Source organism: Symphalangus syndactylus, chromosome 2 (assembly GCF_028878055.3).
Source record: "Symphalangus syndactylus isolate Jambi chromosome 2, NHGRI_mSymSyn1-v2.1_pri, whole genome shotgun sequence".
Classification (NCBI taxonomy): Eukaryota; Metazoa; Chordata; class Mammalia; order Primates; family Hylobatidae; genus Symphalangus; species Symphalangus syndactylus.
Genome location: NC_072424.2, coordinates 108,357,137 through 108,383,717, shown reverse-complemented (window position 1 = coordinate 108,383,717; position 26,581 = coordinate 108,357,137). Strand labels below are relative to the sequence as shown.

The 26,581-nt window shown below is 37.2% G+C and overlaps 1 long non-coding RNA gene across 1 annotated transcript in view; it reads left to right on the top strand.

Annotated features, from left to right (window-relative positions):
• The window catches only part of LOC134733220 (uncharacterized), a 48,869-nt gene extending 26,208 nt beyond the window's left edge, over nucleotides 1-22,661 (top strand). The window contains exon 3 of the long non-coding RNA XR_010116740.1: nucleotides 22,583-22,661. This is a non-coding gene — a long non-coding RNA (uncharacterized lncRNA). The remainder of the gene's footprint in view (nucleotides 1-22,582) is intronic.
• The last annotated feature ends 3,920 nt before the right edge of the window (nucleotides 22,662-26,581 follow it).

Below are 26,581 nucleotides of genomic sequence, written 5' to 3'. Positions count from 1 at the left end.
TTCTTTCTCTTGCCTGATTTCTCTGGCTAGGACTTCTGGTACTCTGTTGAGTAGAAGTGGTGAGCCTGGGCATCCCTGTTTCCCAGTTCTTAAAGGGAATGCTTCTGGCTTTTGCCCCTTCAGTATGACACTGGCTGGGGACTATTGGAGAGGGAGGGAGGGGGGCAGAAGGGCTGAAAAATTAACTGTTGGGCACTAGGCTCACTACCTGGGTGATGAGTTCAGTCATACCCCAGACTTCGGCATCACACAGTGTACATTTGTAACAAATTGTACATGTACACCTTGATTCTAAAATAAAAGTTGAAAAATTATTTTGTGGGGCCATATGCAAATCTTGACTAAGACTCAATCTATTTTAAAATACATGGTTTTTTTTATTAAAAAAATAAAAAGACCTCTTTAAGGTATGAAACACAAAAAGTATGAAAGATAAACCAAAAGACCAACCAAGAACTAATTTTCTTAATAAACAAAGAGTTCTTAATATCAATGAGAAAAGGATGAGCAATAATCAATAGATCTTATGAAAAGATGATAAGCATTAATCATAATGTGAGAAATCCAGATTAAAGTGTGCTTATATATCATCTTCACCCATCAGATTTTTCATAACATAGCAAGTTAGTTAATGATTGAAGAATAGGCACATTGATAATCCTTCTTAGTAAACTGGAGAATCTCTTTGTGAAGATATTGATGATATTCATCACAATTTAAAATGTATATATTTTGTGAAGAAAATACACTCTACAGACATAATGTTATATATTCATAAAGATTTATATAAGGATATTATGACATTGTTTGCAAGCAGCAAATCACTTTGAACAACTGGTCCATCAGGAGTGGAGTGGTAAAATAAATTTTGTTGGAGGCAATCAATTCCCGTGCAGCTGTTAAAGGATGATGCAGGTATAAATGTACTAATTTGAAAAAATCTTGGGAAATTTTATTTAAGAGAGGAAGCAAAATTCATGATATTCTATAATTATATTAAGTTTTAGGGTAAATGGTTAGGAACTAAGGGAGATACACATACATTTACTTTATTAGGCATGAAATTTCCAGGATATATTCAGCCATTTATCCACTCAATTTGACAAATATTTATTGAGTATGAATGCCTGCTTTAAGCATATGAATAAAATATACAACCTCCCAGTACTCACGCAATGTGGTTTCTAGTGTGAAAGAGAGATGATAGACAAATCATAATAAGTCAATAATATGTATGTTAGAATGAGATTAAAAATTTATAACAGAAAAAACAAAGCATGATATGTCATATGGGGTTTGAGAGCCTAAATGGGTTAACATTTTAAATAGAGTGGTCAAGATAAGTCTTATTGAAAGAGGCAAAAACTATGATACAGCAAAAAGCTGGTAGCAATGATGTTTTTGAGAAGAGTATGTGGAAGACTGGAACACAGGGATGGAATACTTTTTATCTGTAATATACTTTTATATACTGTTTGAAATATTTATTGTGTAATTGTGTTATCTTAATGCAATGAAATTGTTTATACACACAAAAGTTGCCCAAAGAAAATTATGCTAATGTATTCAATCTTTTCTCTATTCAATCGATATTCTCCTCCACACTTACATAAATGTAGTCGACAAACATGAATCTAATTCTTCCTCACTGTCACTAGCCTAGAGGATAATCACTTATTTTAGTCACAGTGGCATTGGTAGGTATTTTGTCCCTGGAATTGAACTAGAAAATCCAATCCATTTTCACTGATAAGTTCTAAAGCCAATAACTATTTCACAAGCATGTCACAGAGGTTATTTGGCTAGTTTTTACTGGGAGAGTATACAAATAAAAAATTTCAACAGAGCACACATAATCAAATTGAAAATTCAACTAATGCTGCCTATAAGGTTTTACTTTGAAATAAATGTGTTTTACAAAAATGTTGATTACTTGAACTATAAAACTTTGTTTTATATTTCAGTGGCAATTTAATGATAACAGATCTATGCTTCCCTTTAGAGAATCAATAACATTGGTTGATTATCCTGTGTAGGGCACTTTTTTTGGACACAGTGGTCTCTTTAACTTCAAAACACTTAACACATAAAGAAGCCTAAATATAAACATCAATATGCAGTTGACCCTCAAGTAAGACTGGGTTGGAACTGAGTGGGTCCACTTGTATGAGGATTTTCTTACTCCTCTGCCACTCCTGAGACAACAAGACCAACCTCTCCTCTTTCACTCTGTCCTCAGCCTGTTCAACAGGAAGACAAGGATAAAGACCTTTACAATGATCCACATCCACTTAATGAATAGTAAATATATTTCCTCTTCCTTATGATTTTCTTAATACATTTATTTTTCTTTAGTTTACTTTATTATAAGAATACAGTATGTAATGCATATAACATACAAAACATGTCAATAAACTATGTTATTGATAAGCCTTGTAGTCAACAGTAAGGTATTAGAAGTTAAGTTTTGGGGGAGTCAAAAGTTATATATAAATTTTCTGCACGGGGGTCATCCCTCTAACCCTCATGTTCAAGGGTCAACTGTAATCAGAAAGGGACATGTGGAGCATGAGGGTAAGGAATTTGCTTATTTCAGAGGAGACTAAATTCCTTACCTCCCCACAGAGAGGAAAAGAAATGAAGCTTGGAGGTGTTTTTGTTTTGTTTTGTTTTGTTTTAATGAAGAGAAGGAAAAAGTTGGGAACAGATGAGAGCAATGATGAAGAAAAATCAGTTTTTGGAAGTGGCTTAGCTAGCGGTAAGAGTCATTAAACAAAAGTATTTAACAGTTGTCCTCAATAATTATTGTCGTGGGAATGACTTAATGAATGATTCATGTGTATAAAACCCAAGTTGGAGTCTCTGTAAGGCTTGAGTAATGGGAGTCACTGGTTTCAAATCTGTCTTGAAATGACTTCCACGCTGGTGGCTGGCCTGACTGAGGAAGGCTGCACTAGAAGGAGAAAGAGAGTGCGGAGGTTTAACGGTGGACCAAGCCCAGACGACTGTCAGTGCAGCTCACCGTGGACTTGCTGAGAGCTGCAGGAGAGTAAGCACTGGGGGTCACAGACAGAGAAGGCTTAAAAATGTAAATGGAATGCTCCTAACAAGGTATAAATGTGCTATTGAGTATTTTTTCACTGTTATTTAGCTGCTAAGTAAACCATTTAATATTTTTGATGATTTTTGATGACAAGAACTAAAGATTCCATTGAGAGACTAGACTTGACTTTCATTTGTATTGAATTTCACCATTTTACATTTTTAAAAAGCAGTACATGGATTATACATAAATGCCACTTCCCATACAACGGAACCACATCAATCCAATCGTTGCTTTTTGAATAATGCATATTAACAGCAGGAAACAAAGTCTGCAGAGATCTACAATTGTTGGCAACAAAAATTAGACAAAATGTCTTCACGTGAATTTTTAAAAACATTAGGAGTAGAAAAAAAGCAGACTAATATATTATTTTTAGAAGCAGACTGACCTATAAACGTGTTGAGGGGGAGGGGGCATCAGAAGCATTTGCTTCACATTCTTAAATTTTCATTAAGAAAAATATTAGCTGTTGAAATGTGACAGAAAACTGTCATCAGTAAATGTGGCTGATAGTCCAATTTATATATCTGATTACAAGGCAGGGTCAAAATGCAAATTTGTCATTAAGATACAAAAAAGAAACCCACTATTACAAAAACAAAGGAATTTGTATCCCCATATGTGACACTGAAAATTTTTGGGCGAATCTATTCATTATAATAGCTGTTAACTAGAAATAATTTAACTTTAGAAATAATTTCTCACTTATGCGTGTAATGATTTCCTCCCCATTATTTACTTCTGAAAAGAAATAGAAAATCTACAATGAGATCAGAAACATTTATTAGCTTTTGAGCTTTTGATCACTTTTTTTTTAATGGAAATATAAAACTGACTTAAAGTTATATGGCAGCCAATGGGAAAGCAAACTGAAATCCGAAACCCTCACATTTCTTCCATCATTCAGTCCAAGAGCCTTTATGAAAGGAGCCAGGTTTTATTGCCCATACAGTGTGTGATAAATACAGCATATTATAAATACGCAAAGGAGCATGCATTCGTTAGAGACACGAGGAAAGGGTGAGTTTATGTTCAAAGCATTTTTGTTTTCTTTCCAAGTTAAGCTTTGTGGTGAGGGGACGTAGTTCACAGGAAGACCAGGTTGCCTGCCTGCACCCCAGATTCCCTGGGGGTTGAAGGTACATCAGATTCAACAATAAATGGCCCAAACCTCTTGGAGGAATGCCAATATAGAAGAGAACAATTGAAAAGATGGTTGATGAGTCTGGGAGGTGAGGGAACAGGTAGGAAAAAATGGAGAAAAATACTGACTTGCTTATTTGACCTTCACCCCATTCATGGGCAAATATTAACCTGCTGCTTTCCATTGCTTTTTGTCTGCTCTAACAGGGGCAAACTGGAAGCGTGTGTATATAGAGTCAGTGCAGCACACCACAAAGCCCTATTAAGACAGGAAGCCAGAGAAATGTTCAACCACAGCCGCTGTAGCCATAAGAAACCTCACAAGTTGTGGGGAAGACAGCTATGGCACAAAGGGTTTCTAAATGAAGGGGATGGAACTGCCTGTCAATCCCTAAAGCTTTTATCTCAGGGAGGTCTTTCAAATATATCTCACCCCAAAAGTGGAAGAGATGTTCCAAAAGCCGCTGGTAGATGCATTCACATTGCATGTTATAGGTTTGTGGAATAGGAATAAAAATAGCTGAAGTCATTGTAATGTGCTCGGAGGTGTTTGTATCATCCAGTCTTAAAAAACGCTTAAAATTTCAAGGCTAAAATTGATGATTGCAAATGGAGAAATTGAGAGCACTTTGAAAACAGTTTATCAGCTACAACTAGCCCAGACTAACCCAGAAGATGATGCTATGTGGTAGGATGCCTCAGGCCCTTCGTGATCTAATTCCTCCTTGCCTCCCCAGCCTGTAGCTCCTAACAAGTCTCCTTGGATTCTACACTAAGGCCTGTAAAGTTACACAGTTCTCAGTCATTTGCTACTCACTCCCTAACCTCAGAAATTTCTCCCTGTACTTTTTACCTTGCTAGTTGCTCTTCAATTTTCAAGCTCCAGTTTGAAAATAATCTCCAGGGAGCTCTACAGTTATTTTAACCCAAATTTGATTCCCTTATTGTAATCTATTTACTTGATAATCTCCCTTACTAGACTGTCAGCTCATTTGTTCATTTATTAATCTCTTGGACAAGTATTTAACTTTCTATGCATGTCACCAACAGGATCTTATGTACAACAGTGAACCATGTGGAAATTGTCTTTACTTTCATAGACTTTCAATCTATGGAGAGGTCATGGAATCATTGATCTTTTTGGCAACCTGCCTGATGTTGAGGATTCACTAAGTTGCCAGATACATCACGGAGAGACACAAAAGGGCTAAGTTCTGCATATGGGATTCTATCAAATCAAAAGCTACATCTAGTACTTGTAAAGTATGGTTCAGGGTAATAATGATTAGGAATAGTTTTGGCTGCCTGTAACTGAAAATTCAATTTACAAATAAGGGTTTAGTGCTTTTTACATAACAAGTGTGTAACTAGAAAGTTCATTGTCTCCACAATGCCATCAGGGATTCAGGCTCTTTCTGCTTTCAGCCACCCCAATGTGTAACTTTTATTTTCACGATTGTTGCCTCATGGTGGCAAAGTGGCTGCTCTACCTTCACCATCATAATGCATTCCAGGCAGAAGAAGGAGAAGGGTGAAGAGCAAAAGATACAGGCTAAGTGAGACTACCACCTCTTGTATTTTCCTGAATGAAGCCACAGCCAGCATGTTCTGTCTACCTCTCGTTGGCCGGGAATTAAGTCACAAGACCACACTGCAACTGTAAGCAGGCTGAAAAAAATGTCTCTGTTTTAAACTGGGCATACATTGTCACCCTGAACAAAACTGCAGTTCTTTTGTAAAAAAGAAGAAAATAGGTAGTAGGTAGCCAGTAGTGTCTGCTGTAAACATAAATCATTATTCAAAATCATTTTTAAGCCAGCAATTCCTAACTCTGGATTGACTGTAGTTCTGAAAATACTCATTTCTATTTATTGTTTGCAACTCAGGTTGTATTTACTCGTGGTGAAATTGTAAAATGGGTTTTGAGCGCTCATTTATTGCCAATGTGTTTCAAGCAATAGAGAACATATAGGGATTATATTGCACGGAAGCAAACTCCAAAGTGTTGGAGGATTTTAACTCCCCTGACAGCTGTGGGAAGCCTTATCCTGTTTGTCATAAAGCTGAACATCTGATAACAAATAAATGTCTCAAAAGATAAAAGAAACAATGAATGGAACTAACACAAAGGCTTAATTCTAACCAACAAGAAAGAATTAGACAAGTGGTATGGTGGAAATAGTCCAGCCTTTAAAATCAGACAGCCAGGTTTTAATTCCTGACTTTTATACTTATTGGCTATTTGGCCATAGGCTATTTTCTTAGTATTTCCAAGCCTGTCTTCCCACCGGTCTGAGATAACAGAACTGAGATAATACTTCATGGGGACTGGTCTGAGTGCAGTGGTGTTAAGAATTAATTGATCTTAACCAGTTACTTAACCAGTTTCTTAACCAGTTACAGTTCCTTCTTCACTCCCACTGCTTCAGTTGACTAGACTTTATAAATTTTTTAAGTGAAAAATAAATACTTCATGGGGTTGTTGGAACAATTAAAAAAGATAATGTATGTTAAAGGCCTAATGCGTAACAACAACATACTTTTTAAACATAAAAGCCACATTTGATTTTTGAACTGGAAGCAATCAGAATATTTAGATAGAAGTGATCCTTAAGAAAATTCTAGGAAAACACAGGCTTCAGAAAATACAAATTTGCCTTGGCAAGCATAAAAATGATGGCATTTCTGCTTTTGGAATACAGATCTAAAAATTTTTCCAGGACAAAATGGTATGGATTTACAGCTAGAGATGAGAAGGTTGGTAAGCAACAACAACATTTAGATCACACCTTTACTGTGATGAGAAAGAAATAGGACTCCAAGAGTATCCTCATCATAGATTTTTAAAAACACACACAGAAGCTGGTGGAAGACAGGCCTGTAGATAAAGATGCTGTGTAGGTCTAGAACAGCCATGCTGTCCTGCAGATCAGATCCTCATTGGGCTCTCTCTGTCTCTCTCAATCCTGCACTTCAAGAAGGTTTTTAGCAAATCGGAACAAGTCAGAAGATCATTCAGGATAGATAGAAGTTTGGAATCCTTATATACAGAATGGTCAATGAAGGTGGTGCCATTTGATCTGGAAGAAAAAATATCCCTAGAGACCTACTGTCTGTCTTCAAAGGCTCACAGCTGTGATACAGTGCAGCCTTCAGGCTGGAGGTGGTAGGATGGTGGCCTACAGATGCACTGTGAGTTGGCCCAAACAAATTTTTTAAATGTTTTGAATTAGCAGCCAACTCTTAAAGTCACGAGATTTTGTGTAGAAATCTTGATTTCTGACTTCCAATTCTTTGAAGAATTAGAAATTCTATCTCCCTTTATAGCAGCCAATAGCCAGGGATGAGTAGAGTTTGCCCATTGTACAGGGGATGTGCTCTCTTTTTTACTGATCTGTTATTTTCAACATATCCCTTAACAACTGAGCAATCTTCACAGCAATCTCTCACCAGCTTTTTTTCTCCCTACTTTTTCTGATAGGAGATGTATATTGTTTTCACATCTTTATCAAAATGTTTATTACTCCCAAACAGCATCACTCACTGGCATTTGAAGTTGTAGCCCATGGTGTAGGTTTACTCTATATTGTGCCAGGTGTCAAACTAGAACATATGGCAGATTTGAACTCAGTTAAAGAGCTTCCTAACGGATTTGTTTGAAAATGGAGTGAGCGGCATTTTCAGAGTGTGGCCATTGATAGTGAGCTGCCTATAACTATGAATATTCAAGAAAAGACTGAATGCTCACTGATAGTGATGCTGTATGAGAAAGTCTTGCATGTCATACAACAGTCTCTGATTGTTGTGCAATAACTCAGAGAGGTAACCATGACTCCCAGTTGTGCCAGCACATTTGTGTATATATATATATATATATATATATTTTTTTTTTAAGTATACTTTAAGTTTTGGAGTACATATGCACAATGTGCAGGTTTGTTACATAAGTATACATGTGCCATGTTGGTTTGCTGCACTCATCAACTTGTCATTTACATTAGGTATTTCTCCTAATGCTATCCCTCCCCTGGCCCCCCATCCCCCCGCAGGCCCTGGTGTGTGATACTCCCACCCCCCGTGTCCATGTGTTCTCACTGTTTAACTCCCACTTATGAGTGAGAACATGCGGTGTTCGGTTTTCTCTTCTTTTGTTACTTTGCTGAGAATGATGGTTTTCAGTTTCATCTATGTCCCCACAAAGGACATGAACTCCTCCTTTTTTATGGCTGCATAGAATTCCATGGTGTATATTTGCCACATTTTCTTTATCCAGTCTCTCACTGATGGGCATTTGGGTTGGTTCCAAGATTTTGATATCGTGAACAGTGCTGCAATAAACATACGTGTGCATGTGTCTTTATAGTAGAATGATTTATAATCCTTTGGGTATATACCCAATAATGGGATTGCTGGGTCAAATGGTATTTCTAGTTCTAGATCCTTGAGGAATTGCCACACTGTCTTCCACAATGGTTGAACTAATTTGCACTCCCACCAACAGTGTAAAAGTGTTCCACATCCTCTCCAGCATCTGTTGTTTCCTGACTTTTTAATGATCGCCATTCTAACTGGCGTGAGATGGTATCTCACTGTGGTTTTGATTTGCATTTCTCTAATGGCCAGTGATGATGATCATTTTTTCATATGTCTGTTGGCTGCATAAATGTATTATTTTGAGAAGTGTCTGTTCATATCCTTCACCCATTTTTTTCATGGGGTTGTTTGTTTTTTTTCTTGTAAATTTGTTTAAGTTCTTTGTCGATTCTGGATATTAGCCCTTTGTCAGACAGAAAGATTGCAAAAATTTTCTCCCATTCTGTAGGTTGTCTGTTCACTCTGATGATAGTTTCTTTTGCTGTGCAGAAGCTCTTTAGTTTAATTAGATCCCATTTGTCAATTTTGGCTTTTGTTGCCATTGCTTGTGGTATTTTAGTCATGAAGACTTTGCCCATGCCTATGTCCTGAATTGTATTGCCTAGGTTTTTTTCTAGGGTTTTTATGGTTTTAGGTCTTATGTTTAAGTCTTTAATCTATCTTGAGTTAATTTTTGTATAAGGTGTAAGGAAGGGATCCAGTTTTAGCTTTCTGCATATGGCTAACCAGTTTTACCAGCACCTTTTATTAAATAGGAAATCCTTTTCCCATTGTTTTCGTCAGGTTTATCGAAGATCAGATGGTTGTAGATGTGTGATGTTATTTCTGAGGCCTCTGTTCTGTTCCATTGATCTATATATCTGTTTTGGTACTAGTACCATGCTGTTTTGGTTACTATAGCCTTGTAGTATAGTTTGAAGTCAGGTAGCATGATGCCTCCAGCTTTGTTCTTTTTGCTTAGGATTGTCTTGGCTATGCAGGCTCTTTTTTGGTTCCATATGAAGTTTAAAATAGTTTTTTCCAATTCTGTGAAGATTCAGTGGTAGCTTGATGGGTCTAGCAATTGTGAATGGGAGTTCACTCACGATTTGGCTCTCTGTTTGTCTGTTATTGGTGTATAGGAATGCTTGTGATTTTTGCCCATTGATTTTTTATCCTGAGACTTAGCTTAAGTTGCTTATCAGCTTGAGATTTTGGGCTGAGATGATGGGGTTTTCTAAATATACATCATCTGCAAACAGAGACAGTTTTCCTTCCTCTTTTCCTAACTGAATACTCTTTATTTCTTTCTCTTGCCTGATTGCCCTGGCCAGAACTTCCAATACTGTGTTGAATAGGAGTGGTGAGAGAGGGTATCCTTGTCTTGTGCCAGTTTTCAAAGGGAATGCTTCCAGTTTTTGCTCATTCAGTATGATACTGGCTGTAAGTTTGTCATAAATAGCTCTTATTATTTTGAGATATGTTCCATCAATACCTAGTTTATTGAGAGTTTTTAGCATAAAAGGCTGTTGAATTTTGTTGAAGGCCTTTTCTGCATCTATTGAGATAACCATGTGGTTTATGTCCTTGGTTCTGTTTATGTGATGGATTATGTTTATTGACTTGCATATGTTGAACCTGCCTTGCATCCAGGGATGAAGCCGACTTGATCGTGGTGGATAAACTTTTTGATGTGCTGCTGGATTCAGTTTGACAGTACTTTACTGAGGATTTTCGCATTGGTGTTCATCAGGAATATTGGCCTGAAATTTTCTTTTTTTGTTGTGTTTCTGCCAGGTTTTGGTATCAGGATGATGCTGGCCTCATAAAATGTGTCAGGGAGGAATAGTTTCAGAAAGAATGGTACCAGCTCCTCTTTGTACCTCTGGTAGAATTCAGCTGTGAATCTGTCTGGTCCTGGACTTTTTTTGGTTGGTAGGCTATTAATTACTGCCTCAATTTCAGAACCTGTTATTGGTCTATTCAGAGATTTGACTTCTTCTTTGATAAATATCTTTTTAAAATCACTTAAGAAAACTATAACTGAGCATAAATCCTATACTATTAGAATGTTGGGCTAGAAGATAATGGTAGCATAGAGTAAGGTTGAACTCACAGAAAGTAGTTAATGAAGGCAAAAAAAAAAAAAAAGATTGCATGTTCCCAGGAAAATAAGAGAACTGTGCTCTGTGGGTCTCCAAGAAGGTATAATAAGGCCAGTAAACAATTCTACTCAAATAGAGATATATCACTGAAGGGCAACGAGCATGATAACCAGGGATGCTATAATAGATTCTATGAGACCTCGTTATATGAGATGGGGACTGCATTGCAACTATTAATCTGTTTAGTACTCTTTGTAGTCTTTTGACCTCTTTAAATTTACTGATAAAATGATAAAATGTTCAGAATTTTAAGTGTGCTGCAAATATCACTGAGGATTCGATAGAAGGCTGAACTGGACAGCCCCTTCTTTGTTCAAGGCTAGGTAGTAATACACTGTTCATCTAGGTTCTATACCAAAGAAGACTCTACTGTGAACTCATCTCATTTTTCAAAAGGGATTTTAAAAATGTAGATAAAGATGGGCCCAATTCTTTGAGGTATAATACAGACTTGAGACTCCGTTGATGCATTTTTTTTTTCTACATTCAATGCTGGATTGCGGGCATAGCAAAATATGATTGTAGTCACGTGTGTTAAAATTACTATACACCATGCATTTTTTGATTTGATTAAGAAAATATAGGAAGGTTTCTTTTGCCAGTTTATTATTCATGGTGTGCTGTACTGCTGGTCCCACAACTGTTGTTCCATGATGTGGGCCTCTAATATCCAATAACCTACATTACTCCTATTAACTTCAACCAATAGGGAGTAAGAGCAAAAGGCCAAGGGAAAACCTGCAAATAATCACAAACTAAAGTGCAAAATTCAAATCCGCAAAGCAAGTGGCAATAAAGGTTTAGTCTGAAACAGCACTCAAGCTATCTTTCCTTTTCTCATGCTGTTTAACTTAAGGAGGCAATAGGAATAGAGCATTTCAAATCACTTTCTTGTGGATTTATAAGGATGTTTCTTTGTTGGGACAAGTCATTCCTCCTGTGGGGGAACTCTTCCTCATTTTTGCATTAAGAAAATAGTATAAAGTTTCTGGTGAAAGATTAGATAATTATTTTCATTCATGGATCTACAAGGCCATCATGTCAAAACATTTATGAAAATGTTCTGTTCCTCCCTTTTCCAAAGGCCAGAAGTTTACCCCTGTATGTGGCAGGAGATTTGGGTTTATCCTTTTTATTATTTGATAAATGGATTTAAGTTAAAATATATTGCATTTAGCAAAATTATAGTATAATGCTATAGCTGGGATATTGACATTGATACAATCCACCTCTATCCCTGGACTTACTTTATACTAAGCTCTGTATTAATGTTATTACCTGTATAGGTTCATGTACTGAACAGTTCCAACACCACAATGATCTCCTATGCAGTCATTTACAGCCATGCTGTCACTCCTTCACGCACTCCCTCTGCAACCCCTCAGTCTTGCCCCTCACCTCTAACTGGGGTCTTGAGATTGTTTGCATTTGAAGTAATGCTATTTTGCGTATTCTTATTTGTGGGATCTAAAAATACAAACAATTGAACTCAATGGACACAGAGAGTAGCAATATGGTTACAAGAGGCAGGGAAGGGTAGTGAGGTAAGTGGGGTCGGGGGGGGACAGGGTGGATGGGTGGGAGGTGGAGATGGTTAATGGGTACAAAAAAATAGAATAAATAAGACCTACTATTTGATAGCACAACAGGGTGACTATAATCAGTAATAACTGTACATTTAAAAATAACTAAAAGAGTTTAATTGGATTGTTTGCAACACTATGGATAAATGCTCGAGGGGATGGAAACTCCATTCTCCATGATGTGATTATTACTCATTGCATGCCTGTATCAGAATGTCTCATGTACCCCATAAGAATATATACCTGCTATGCACCCACAAAAAGTTTTATTAAACATTTCTTGTAAAAACTGAAGTAATTAATGATACTTTAGCACTTAAGTCTGCCATTTTATAATTTATTTTCTATTTGTTTCCTCTGGTTCTTGTGCCTCTGTTTTTCTCTTGCCTCTTGCAGGTTATTTGAACTCTTTAAAAAATAATTATATCCTGTTTAAATGTAATTTTAAAAAAAGTAATTTCAAGGTAGTGATTTTGTGTGTATCTGTTTATGTTGTTTTCATGATAGTCACTCTGGGTTTTAGAGGTATATGACATCAACTACTAGAACCAATATTTACTACTTTGAGTGAAGTATGGAAACCTCACTTCTGTTTAGGTTCCTTTATCTTTCCCACATTTAAATCTTATCTTATGTATCAGATGGTGTTATATATTTGTTTCCATCATCAAATATAATTTATTAAACATATGAAGAAAAGGATAGTTTACTATATGTACCCCTATTTCTTCTCTTTTCTTTATTCATTCTTCCTTCCTGATGCTGAAACATTTCTTCTTTTATCATTGTCTGCCTGTTAGTGGATCTTTAAGGGGATGTCTATTAGAAACAAATTATTTTAGTTTTACCTTTTCCAAGAATGTTTTCATTTCCTCTCATTCCTGAAGGATATTTTTGCCAGATATAGTGAAATTCAGAGTTGACAATTCTTTTCTTTCCGCACTAAAGATTGTACCACTTGCTTTTTGTCTCCAAGGTTTCGGATGAGATACCTGCTATCATCTGAACTGGTATTTTTAAGTAACGCATTGTTTCTCTCTAGCTGCTCTCGAGATTTTTATGTTTCATTTTCAAAGGTTTAATTATCATGTGTCTTGTTATGAATTTCTTTGTTTATCCTGTGTGAGCTTCACTCAGCTTGGATGTATAGGTGATATGGTTTGGCCATGTCCCCACCCAGATCTCACCTTGAATTGTAATAATCCCCACAAGTCAAAAGCAGGGCCAGGTGGAGATAATTAAATCACAGGGGTGGTTTCTCCCGTACTGTCCTCATGGTATCAATAAGTCTCATGAAATCTGATGGTTTTATAAACGGGAGTTTCCCTGCATGAGCTCTCTTTCTTGCCACCATGTAAGACGTATATTTGCTTCTCCTTTGCCCTCCACCATGATGGTGAGGCTTCTCCAGCCATGTGGAACTGTGAGGCCACTAAACCTCTTTCCTTTATAGATTACCCAGTCTCGGGTACGTCTTTATTAGCAGTATGGGAACAGACTAATACAATAGGTTTATATCTTTTGCCAGATTTGAGGAGTGTTCAGCCATTGTTTTTCCAAGTGCTCTTTCTGCCTTGCTCTTGCTCTTTCTCCTCTTTTTCTGGGACTTGATGAAATGACTGTCAGATCTTTTGTTAGTATTCTACAGGTCCCTGAGGCTCTGTTCATTTATTTTTTTTAGTCCATTTTCTCTCTGTGTTTTAGGTTGGGTTGATTCTATTGTTTTATCCTCAAGTCTACTGATTCTAACCTCTGTCATCTCCACCTTTCCATTGAGCCCAGCCAGCAAGTTTGTCATTGTTTTGACATTTGTTATTGTATTTTTCAATTCTGTAATCTCCATTTGATTCTCTTTTGTAACTTCTATTCTTTGCTGAGATTTTTTATTCTCATTTATTTCAGAAGAATTTAAATTGATTATTGAAGTGTTTTTATGATGGGTGTTTTAAAATCTTTGTCAGAGAATTCCAACATCTGATCCATGTAGGTGTTAGCATCAGTTGATTGCTTTTTTGCTTTCAAGTTGTGATTTTCTGGGTTCTTGATGACGAGTGACTTTATATTATATCCTGGGCATCTTGTCAATTATGTTCGGGGACTCTGAGTCCTATTATTTTATTTCAGCAGCAGTTAATCTGTTTAGGTTCAGCATGCAGGTTTTGGCCTATTTTTGTGGGCTGTTCTTCCAATGGCCATTTACTCTGTAGAGCCTTTATGGGGTTAGTTTCAGGTACCACTGTGGCTCTCACTGGTCCCTGCTGGTGCTGCCTATTGGAGCAGAAGGGCTAATTTGTGTGGAAGTGGCTTTCAGTAAGGGTGGGGCATGGCAGGATACCTCCTTTCTGCCCTGATGTCTCTGAATACTAGGGACAGAGAAATTCTCAGAGCTGATGGGACAATGAAACTTGCCAGACCCGGCTGCTAGGCTGTTGCCTTTGCTGGGTCCCTCACCTGCCCACCCTGTGTCTTTGGCTGAAGTTGGAGAATTTCAGGCCCACGGGGACAGAAGGGCTTCCCAGACTAGGCTACTTATTGGGACTGAGTCTCCTCACCTGCTTCTACACACCTTCCCTAGAAAAACATATCATTTAAAAATGATCTTTAACAGTGATATTAAGGAAAAGCCAGTTTAGTTATGGTTGGGACTATGCTCATGCTGTATTTGTACAGCTGATTTTTAAGTGTATTTTCTAGAACCTAAACTCCACAGGTTTTTCATATGGCACGATCTAATATTCCTGCTCAGGACATTAGTTGTCTTATCTGCTGAGATGATGGTATCCAGAGAGTATTGATTGGGGGTTGATGATAAGCTGGAGGGAGGCCCAGATGTGTGTTGCAGGGTTTTACCTTGGCCATTGGTTTTGTCACAGACTTGGATATAGTAAATGATGGAGACATCAGATTTGGACAGCACAAAACTCAATACAACAGATAAGAATTTGCACTGAATGTTTCTGGTTCTTTAATATATCTAATTTCACTTTGAAACCTCAGACTTTTCCCCACTTTGTTATGGATATTTTGCATATGTTCCCACAATCAGGTTAATTTTAGTCCAAAAATGAAATTGTATAATTTAGAACTTCTTACGAACCCAAATTCTGCCTTGAATTCTTGTCCTCTAGCATAAGCTCAGAGCATTTACTAGTGGGTCTCAAAGATTAAAGGAATCATAGCAGTGTGGTTAAAAGTTTGAACTTTAGAGTCAGACTTCTTAGGTTTAAATCTTGGCTTCATCACTTCTCAGATATAGGATCTTGAATTAATTAAACTCTCCATGCCTTTTATTGTCTCATTCGGGTTAACAATAGGATCTACCTCATAGGCTGGTTGTGAGTGATATTTGAGAAAATATATGTAAAATATTTAACATAGTACCTGGCACATAGTAATAGCTATTGATGTGATATAGATATAGTTGAAAGATCACAGGATTTCAAAACCTGGCTTCACTCTTGTTGGTATGTTTGAGATTTCTTCATTTATAAATTAGAGGTAATAATAAAGAATGGCTTCTTAGTGTTGGCCGGGCACGGTGGCTCATGCCTGTAATCCCAGCACTTTGGGAGGCCAAGGGGGGTGGATCACGAGATCAGGAGATCCAGATCATCCTGGCTAACACTGTGAAACCCCGTCTCTACTAAAAATACAAAATTTAGCCAGGCTGGTGACGGGCGCCTGTAGTCCCAGCTACTCGGGAGGCTGAGGCAGGAGAATGGAGTGAACCAGGGAGGCAGAGCTTGCAGTAAGCCGAGATCCCTCCACTGCACTCCAGCCTGGGTGACACAGCGAGACTCCATCTCAAAATAAATAAGTAAATAAATAAAAGAATGGCTTCTTAGTGTTGTCATAAGACTAGTGAGAATACCTACATAAAAGCACAACGTGAATGACACATGCTAGTCATTGTATTGCTCTTGGTGTGCATTGGTCTCGGTATGTTTCAATTGTGAGTCATATTATAACCAACATTCTGATACACAGTTTCTGCCCTCATACAAATTTCATGGATTCTCCATTTAATAGGGTCCCACAATTAATGAACTCATACTTGTGTTATTTCTCTATTCAAGAATTCACATTACAACCAGGGACTTTAGATTTGGATAATTTTAATAATTAATATTTCTTGAGTGCTTCCAGTTTATCAAACACCGATTAGCACTGCATATAATGTAATCTCACAGCCATCTTGCGAGGTAGCTTATCTTCGTTTTAGATGAGAGACTGAGGCTTAGAGAGGTAAGTAAATTACCCAAAATCACATATCTTATAAGTTAGTGTCAGACTTGGCCCTTGAACCCATGTCTATTTGATTCAAAAGCCAAAATATGTGTTACACCATTCTTGGGAGACTCTCAAGCCATCAAGTCAGAAGTCATCCTAGATTGTTCACTAGCTTCCCCCCTTTATCACTTCTTCCTCTGTCATTCACTCACTGAGACTTGTCTTTACTTGCCAATTGTCTTTCCCAAGTTCTTAGCTCTTCTCCTCCTGTCACTACTGCCCATGCTGTCTCTTTTGATTTTTGCAATAATGAACTGATCTACCTGTGCAAGACTTCCTCCAGTCCTTTGTCCACAGCACCAACAGAGAAATCTTTCTCAAATGACAATTCTGTTCTCCTAGTAGTTCCCCCATTCCCATAAGGTAAGATCCAAGCTTTTGAGTATGACATACAAGGTGTCTGTCTTGTCTAACTTAAGTTTCCACCATTCTCTCTCTCTACCTACCTCATCTTGCTTGAATTTTTAACAATATCAATCTACTTCTATTGCATCATGCACTATGCTGTTCCTTCTACCTGGAACGTCTCCTTGACCCCACTGCCCAGCACTTCTGCTCTGGGGTACAAGTTCAATACATCTTTCCAAGTTACTCCAGACATCACATCCTGATCCTCTCTTTCCTCATATAAAATTTAAAATATCATTTCAACGGTGTCTTTGACTTTGTATAAGATTCTGTTCTGAAGTTACTCTTATGTTTTAACATGTCTGCCACCCCCATGACTCTCATTGATCAAAAGTCACTTGACTGCAGATTTAAAAAGAGTAAATTTTATTAAATGTAAATTGTACATCAAAAAATCGTGATTATAAAAAGAAACTTAAGAAACATCAATCAAATGTAATGTGTCGATCCTATTTAGATCCCAATTTAAAAAAATCATCTATCTACAATTTTTTGAATAATTAGAGAAATTTGATTATTCACTGGGAATTCAGTTAAATTGAGGAAATAACGTTAATTTTGTTAGCTATGAGAGAAACATTGTAGTTGTGGTTTTTAAAAGTCTTTATCCGTTTCATATATAAATGGAAGCATTTATGGATAAAATGGTATGATGCCTGGGATATTCTTTAAAAATACCTACAGGAAACATGAAGAGGTTAGGGAAATTAAATAAAACAAAACTGCAACATTTCTAATTATTGAAGCTGGGTGATGAATACATGATGAGTTCATTATACTATCCGCTCTACTTTATGTTTGCGATTTTTCATAATAAAAGTTAAAACTCTAAAAAGAGATAATGAACAAACCAGCCCCCTATGGTTCATCTCACTAGCTACCAACAGCCCTAATTCTTTTAGCACGTTGTCTTCCTTGTGTCTTTGCCGGGAAACAATAACTGTGATGCTATACAAGCACTTGCAGTCTCTGCTCCTACCTCTGGGCTCACGACCAGGACTGGTGCTGTGGTTTAGCCTTTAGCCAGAGAATTTTCTCATACCCGATAAGGATTATTGCAGAACATCACCCTTTTCAAGCTGTTACATTCCCTTCCACTCATTCCCAACAGATGACCTCTCCTCCTACTTTATGGGACAGACTCTGTCACCTTTATTTTTCCCAAATTAAAAATAAGAATACTATAGTACATCCAGACCATGGAATATTATTCAGTGCTAAAAAGGCATGAGCTATCAAGCCATGAAAAGACATGGAGGAAACTTAAGTTCATGTTACTAAGTGAAAGGCGCCTACCTGAAAAGGCTACATACTGTATGATTCCAACTACATGACATTCTGGAAAAGGCAAAACTATGGAGAGTAAAAACACCAGAGGTTGCTGGGGTTAGGAGGTAGGGAGGGATGGGTAGGTGAAGTACAGAGGAATTTTAGGGCGTGGAAACAGTAATGTTATATTGGTGAATATATATCTCTATACAGTTGTATAGAGATAGACTGGTAGAAAGTACAACACAAACAGTGAACCCTAATGTTAACTATAGCCTTTGGTTAACATTGATGTGTCAATGTTGGTTTATCAGTTGCAACAAATATTCCACTTTGGTGGGGGATATTGATAGTAGGGAAGACTGTGCATATGTTGTGGGAGGGGTATATGGGAGCTCTCTGTACTTCCTGCTAAATTTTGCTGTAAACCTAAAACTACTCTTTAAAAAAAGTCTCCTAATTAAAAAAAAACTGTACTGAGTTAGAATTTTTGGGGACTGTTGGGAAGTCTTGATTGTGTTTTGAAATGTGAGACCATGAGATTTGGGAGAGGCCAGGAGCAGAATGATATGGTTTGGCTGTGTCTCCACCCAAATCTCATCTTAAATTGTAGTTCCCATAATCCCCATGTGTCATGGAAGGAACCCAGTGGGAGGTAATTGAATCATGGGGTAGTTACCCCTATGCTGTTCTCATGATAGTGAGTTCTCATGAGAACTGATGGTTTTATAAGGGGATTTCCCACTTTACTCTGCACTTCTCTCTTCCTCTGCCATGTGAAGAAAAATGTGTTTGCTTCCCCTTCTACCATGATTGTAAGTTTCCTGAGCCTGAACTGTGAATCAATTAAAACTCTTTCCTTTATAAATTAGCCAGTCTCAAGAATTCTTTATTAGCAGCATGAGAATGGGCTAATACACATAGGGTGTGCAATACTTCAATGGGCTCTAGGGATTGAGACACAGTTTATTCCTAGCCTCTACCTTTAAGATATCTCCATCCATTGATCCATCCATGCAATAATTACACCTTTTAATTCATGCAATTGATGTTTATTAGGTTACCTGGCTCTGTAGTTGGTTCAGCAGGAAAGAGTACAAAGCAATCATAAAAATAAAACACTAGGAATTTCAATGAGCTCACTACAGGGTCATTTGACATGCTTCCTTTATGCCCCAACTATAACCCCAATTTTTAAAACCCCTTTATTTAGGGAATGAGCCATTATTTCTGGCTTGAGACATCAAACAATACTTTAAGAATTCTTGCAATTTTTCTGCTAGGAGCAATAAATGGCATTGCATCCAATGTATATCTAAATAGGTTGGATAAATATTACAAGCACTGAGTGTATAGATTTAAGCCTGGACTATGTACAGAAGAGAGAGTTCTAGAAGGAGAGTGGCTTATACAAAAAAATACCAATACTGCAAATGAAATGATTTGGTGTTTTTTTTTTTCTCATTATAAGTTACTCTAAAAACCCAAGAAATTGTTAGGGCCTGACCTAGAACTCTAGCTCTCTCACCTATGAAAAAACTTGATGTGTCTTTATTTTAATCACTTGTACACTGGACTTGAAATGTGCCAGGGCTTCCTGCTGCCAAATATTAATTTGCACATGCATCAGGGCATGTACTGAGTGCATGGCCTGGTTTCGGGAGAAATGTGCCCATGGTTATTTTGTGAGCTAATGTGAGCTTGTGCATCAGCACAGGGTCTGTCATTGGCTGAAACACTGGGCTATGACTCAGAAAACCCCCATTTCTATTTTTACCTTTTTACGGCCTTAATATGTGACCTCAATCTTTTAACCCCTTTCTTCCTCAGTATTCTCGCCTGTTTTATGCTTTGCCCTTTACAGAGGGTAAATAAGTTCATGAAATATTGCTTAATAGGAAAAATATGTGTTTCGTTACAGCAAAAATATTGATTTTTGTAAATTGGTTCTATAAACAAGTCCTTTGTAAGTTGCCTTAAAAATGAGATGTCACAAAGGAACATGAGGATCTGCCAAATAGTATGTGAAGATAATCCTGGTAGGCACTGTGGTAATTGTCCCTGATATTATTATTATTGTTCTTAATGCTGAATTCTTGGTGCTTTAGTATGGGAAATGTCACAGTTTGAATTTCTATCTAATTAGATATGTTATTCCTGTAGCAACATAATGGGAAGGAAGAAATTATTTTATTATATGTATGTGTGTATATTCCTTCTCCCCTTCTCTCTCTTTTACACAGGGAGGAAAAATAGCTTATGATCAGTGTGCTCAGAGACAGAAGTATAAGGGTGAGAAAAGAGTCTTTAGGAGGGAGAAAGAGATGATGTGGCTGTTCCCCTGGAACTAACAAGTGGGAACTCTACTGATGAGTTTCCTCTCAAACTTAAGCAACAACATAGAACTTGATTCACTCAGCAATCAACCTCAATTTTCTAATGGACAGATACTAATCAAGTGGATTTTCCCCTTCCTTGTATTTGTTTAAAAATTATGAATGACCCTTCCCTATGAGCCAGTTTCCACTCAAGGCACTGAATAAACATAAATTAGTCTTTCTTTAGAATATAGCATTAGGCCACGTTTAAAAATAATACATAGTCCATAGAATTCCAAGTGTGGGCTTTGACTGGTGTGTCTAATACAGGAAATGGATTTGTATTTCTTCATTCACCTTCTCTTTGCTATGAACAGTTCCCACTTGTAACCACGGGGATTCTTTGCCCGTGGTGCAATGCAGAGCCACACCAACCCAGCCTATACATTCTTGGACTAGCATCATGTTTTTTCTCTGACCAATGGCATGTTAAGCACTGGCAGGCATCTAGTTAGAAAACATAGAATGCTGAAACCTGAAAGTATCTAAAAGTCAGCTCAATTCCACTTGTTTTTATTGAGCCCCTGACATTGTTCAGGAACAATGATTTGTTGAGGAACAAGAGGTGAACTGATTTGATTAAGGTCACATGGCTAGTGTCATGAATAGGACCTATATATATTTAGCTTTATTAGTCTTTACTATGCCAATGAATTAAGCTTCTTTTATGTCCAAGGATATATATTTTGTTTATTAAATAAAGGTTCAGGCCAGGTTCCTCATGACTCTAATCCCAGATCTTTGGGAGGCTGATGTGGGAGGGTTGCTTGAGGCCAACAGCTCAGACCAGCCCACACAACATAGTGAGACCCTGTCTCTACAAACAAAATGTAAAAATTATCTGGGCACGGTGGCATGCACCTGCAGTCCTCGCTATGAGGGAGGCGAGCCCAAGAGTTCAAGGCTGCAGTGAGCTATGATTGTGCCTCTGCTCCAGCCTGGGTTACAGAGTAAAAAGAATGAAATAAAAATAAATAAAGACAAGTTGGAATGTAATGTAAAAACTATAACTTGGTGGTTAAGGACCTGGATCAAGAACTGGGCTGCCTAAGTTCAGATTCTGATGGTACGACTTAATGTGAGAACTTGGGAAATTTATTAATTGAGATGAACTTCTCAGTTCCTCCATCTGTAGATAGATAAATAATAACAAACTCAGGGGTTTTTGTAAGAATAAATAATCCATATAATGTAGTTAGTACAGTCTGTGGCTCTGTGTAAGCAGGAAATAAAGCAAGGTGTATAGCAAAAAGTATTTGTTTTCTTCTAGAGTATTTTGGTACAAGTCCAGTTAAATCACAGAGACATTCTAATGTTGATACAAGTTCTTGAAACTTGGGCTATAGATGTTATCTCAAATATAAAATTCAAAGAACTGAAAGAAATTACTCTGAGAAATGTGTGAAAAGTTCCTTTAATGTTTGTTTATTTAAAATACATACTTGATTTCTGGACCCAAGCCCAGAGCAAATTTTAAATGACATGTAAAGAAACACAATAAATCTAAATTTGGAGGAAGAAAGGAGAACAGCAAATGAGGACAAGCTCTCAGCAAAAATTCCATTTATTAATTTTCTTCTTTAAAATCTCTAGGGGCCAAACTCATCTCCCAAAGTTTTACACTTGGCCTTGATAATCTGTTTCACTGCCCTTCAGAACACAGAAATATGACAAGACATATGAATCCGGCCTTTCTGCAGATCAAATAAATACCAGTGACAGATTTTGCATTTCTCCATCTTATTCTCTTGTCTGAGTTTAGTAGATCAGTTAAATGTCACTGGAGCCAGCTCTAGATTACAGAATGCAATTTTGAAGCTGCCCTGGGAAGGGAACTCTTCCACTTTGTCCCTCACCTCTCTGATGTGTTTTCATTTGCTCTGCCAGGCTCAAGCGATTCTGTCTCCCTTGCCCTCATCCTCTCCGTGGGCTGCCATTGTGCATATACTCAAGTCTAAATTGCAACGTAAGTAATAAATCTTAAGCCACAGTCCTTTTTCATTGTCATTTTTAGTTCTTTTCACCTTGACCATTATGCAACCTCTACATGAGTTTTCAATATAGAATATGAGTACACACTGGCCAAGGAAATGCACAAGCTGATTATGCGAGTGGTTCTTCTTTCTATTGTGTGAATTTATAGATAAGTAAACATATAGCCATCGAACTGCTCTCTTTACATTTTCCTTCATTATAAACCTTGAAACTTTAAAAAGCGAAGCTTCATTTAAAAAATTCACTTGCATCTCAATTGGAGAACCAAACAAGAATGAATAGGAAAAAAAAAAAAAACGAATAGGAAAGCACCAGGATTTTATTTAATTACTTTGCTTTGAAAGAAAATAAGACTACTAAGAAAAAAACAGTAGTCTCTGTAATACATTTTTGTAGTGCATTTTTCCCCAGGAAATAAATATTAAACAATGTATTTGCCCAATGAGTCAGGGTAGAAGCAGAATGGTGACCAGCTATATCTGATGACAGTGGCACATGTGGCCTCTATGAGCAACTTTCTCTTGCATTGTTTTTTAAGACCCTCAAACCCTATTTGTGCCCTTGGCAGGTGTCCAGAATTCTATGGCATATACACGTTATGCCCTCTGCCCTTATTCTATTATCTATTCGCATTTTTTTCTTTTTGTCTCAACTTCTGCATGTATCTTTTCCTGTTTGTGTGTTTTCTTAAAGATATTACTTTTCAGAATGAAGCATGAATGAATGACAATTAAATGAATAATCTTCTCAATGTGATGTATAAATTTGTCTTGCTTTCACATTTAGGTTTTAAAATTAATTAAAAACAACTACATTTTATTTGGTAATGACATAGTTCCTAGGGCAATTTGTGTTTAATTCATGTATTTGCTGAGTCCTTGCTTTGCAGCAGGTTCAGTATTACGTGCTAATACAGTGGTATATAAATGCACATGGTTCCCGACCTCATGGATCATACAAACTATATAAATGAAGCCTTCTACTAATCAATTACTACATCTGCATCAGTATTTTCTCTCAACATACTTTATTTACTTCAATGTACCTTGCATGAATATGTGTTTGTTTGTATTTGTGATATATGTGGCTATTAGTATTTACATTATGCTTGTGTAGATTGACAGAGAATGCAGCATGCTACAAAATCTTCCACTTTTCTCCTGAAGTTTGCTAGAATCATTAATATAGAAATTATTGATTAAGATTCTGTCCTCATATAACTCTGCAATAGAATTTAGTCCCTGTTACTGCAATGATTTATAGGATAACATTTATTTTCTTTTGCTCATTATAAATGGAATTTCCTCTGAAATGTCATGGATATTTTCTACTACCTTGTAAATCATAGCTGAACTGTAGGCTGCTAAACTTAATTAAAGAAGTGATCATATGATTCGATGTATGTACATGTGTGTATGATTAGATGTTTATAAATATGCAGACAGTAGTTAAATCCTGATTCTCTTAAGCCCACACATTTTCCTTATCTTCTCATTCTTTTCTTCCTCATTAAGTCATTTATTTATCTACTTGCTTATAGACTAAGTGAGTTGAACAGGCATGACACCTGCCCTCTAGTATTACTGTCCAAAAGTGTTATTAAGTGCATAATTGCACAAGGCGTGGGGTAGTTGCTGCACCAAGTGAGCTGCATACTCAAAGTGTCTGGATTTTTTGCTGTCAGAGATGATTCTTATGTAGCATAATCCCCATATTCATGGAGTTAAAATATTTTTTTTGTTTGTTTCATGGAAGATTGATGTAGTGTATATCAAATACTGTATTCTTCCACATTAATCATCATCATCTGGAAGTAGCTATTTTCTTTTTCTGGTTCTTTTACGTTCATAGTAGCTTTTCTCTTCCATTCCCCGTCCCTCAGTCTGTCTCTCTCATATAAGGAATCCTTAAATATTTTAACGAACATTTTAGGGGAAATTCATAGGATATTAGATTTCAGGTATGTTTATATATTTAATTTCAATAGTTTTAGCGGCACAAGAGGTTTTTGGTCACATGGATAAATTGTGTAATGCTGACATCTGAGATTTTAGTGCACCCATCACCCACGTAGTGTACAGCATTTCCAATATGCAGTTTTTTTATCCCTCACTGTCATTCCACTCTCCCCTCTTCTGAGTCTCCAATGTCTATCTTACCACTCTGTATGCCTTTGCATACCCAGAGCTTAGCTTCTACTTATAAATAAGAACATAGTATATGGTTTTCCACTCCTGAGTTACCTCACTTAGAATAATGGCCTCCAGCTCCATCCAAGTTGCTGCAAAAGGTATTATTTTGTGCTTTTTAGTGGCTGAGTAGTATTCCATGGTGTATATATACCACATTTTCGTTATCCATGTATCAGTTGATAGGCACTTAGTTTGGTTCAGTATCTTTGCAATTGTGAATTGTGCCATGATAAATGCATGTAGGTGTCTATTTTATGTTGTGACTTCTTTTCCTTTGGGTAGATACCCAGTAGTGGGGTTGCTGAATCATATGGTAAATTGACTTTTAGTTCTTTGAGAAATAATTTTTATCTAACAGGTCATTTGTTCAAATCCAGCTGAGAAAAACATCTTCAATAATTACAACTTAAATACCTCTAACGCGTGCCACAGCGCTGCACAATTCCAGGGGACACCACAACCAGATGTGCACAGGAACCCCTACCGCCTCACCTCTGGCTCTAATTCTTCTACATTTGTAGTCCATTTACTAACTTGTCTGAAATTCAACATGTCTAAAATGGACATTCTCTTTTCATGCCTCACAACCTCAAGCAACTCGTTGCACTAATTTTCCTATTTTTTCTTTCAGTTCTCTCCTCCCCCAAAATTCAATATTTTGAAGTCATCCTTCGTGCTCCCATCCAATAGTCACAAAAACATGTTGACTATTTTATCAAAACATTGTGGGCATCTCTCCAGTCCTTTTTTTTCTTTCTTTCTTTTTTTTTTTTTTTTTTGCTGGTTCTAATGCTCCTAGTTTAGATTCCTTCCTAGTTCACATCTGGGCTATGGCCAGTCCCCGTGCTTAGCAGGGCCTTTCTCTTTCACTGATCAAAACTCTATCATTCAAGACTCACTTAAATTGTCTGGTTGCCATAACTCAAAAAGGTACCTCCTTCTAACTTCTTTAAGCCCCCCTGTGGAATCATGCGACTATTTCCTAAAATAGTCAATATAGTTGTAAGCTTTTTGAGGGGTGGGGCTGCTCCAGATGCATCTTACATCATTCACACACCCAGCACTATAACTGTCACCGAGTGCATCATCAGGAAATAAAGGTTCCTCGAACTCCAAATATTCATCTCCAACTACCCTTCTTACATTTCCATCTGAGAACATCAACTACAATAATCACTGAGTTCCCATTACATCTCTTTCCCCCTCATTTCCTATTTCTGTACATTATTCCACCCTCCATCCAGTTACCGAAGGCAGAAACCTTGGCTCATCGTAAATATTCCCTTCCCTTCCCTTGCCCTGACATCCATTCAGTCACCAGACCCTACTGAGTAAGTCCAGCATTCTGGTGTCTCTTTAAATTTTCCAAATCTATTCTCAGTACCATTATCTGAATTCAAACTCTATGTTTCTGTCTTGTATTGCTACAGTGATCACAATTGCTTCCCTCGTTTTCAGTCTTTCTATTCTCTATAATGTCATTTTAATGATCTCCAAACACTGGGAAACTGATTCTACAATTTCCTTGCTTGGAATTGTCACTGTTCACCAGTAGCCTTTATGGCAATGTTCAAACTCCGTAGCATAACATGAAAGGCTGATTCCTGCTTCCTTTCTAGTCTCATGTCTCTCCACATCTTTCCTCCCCATACACCCAGCTCCAGTGTTAATGGTGATTGACTCCCTAAAGGTCTTTCCC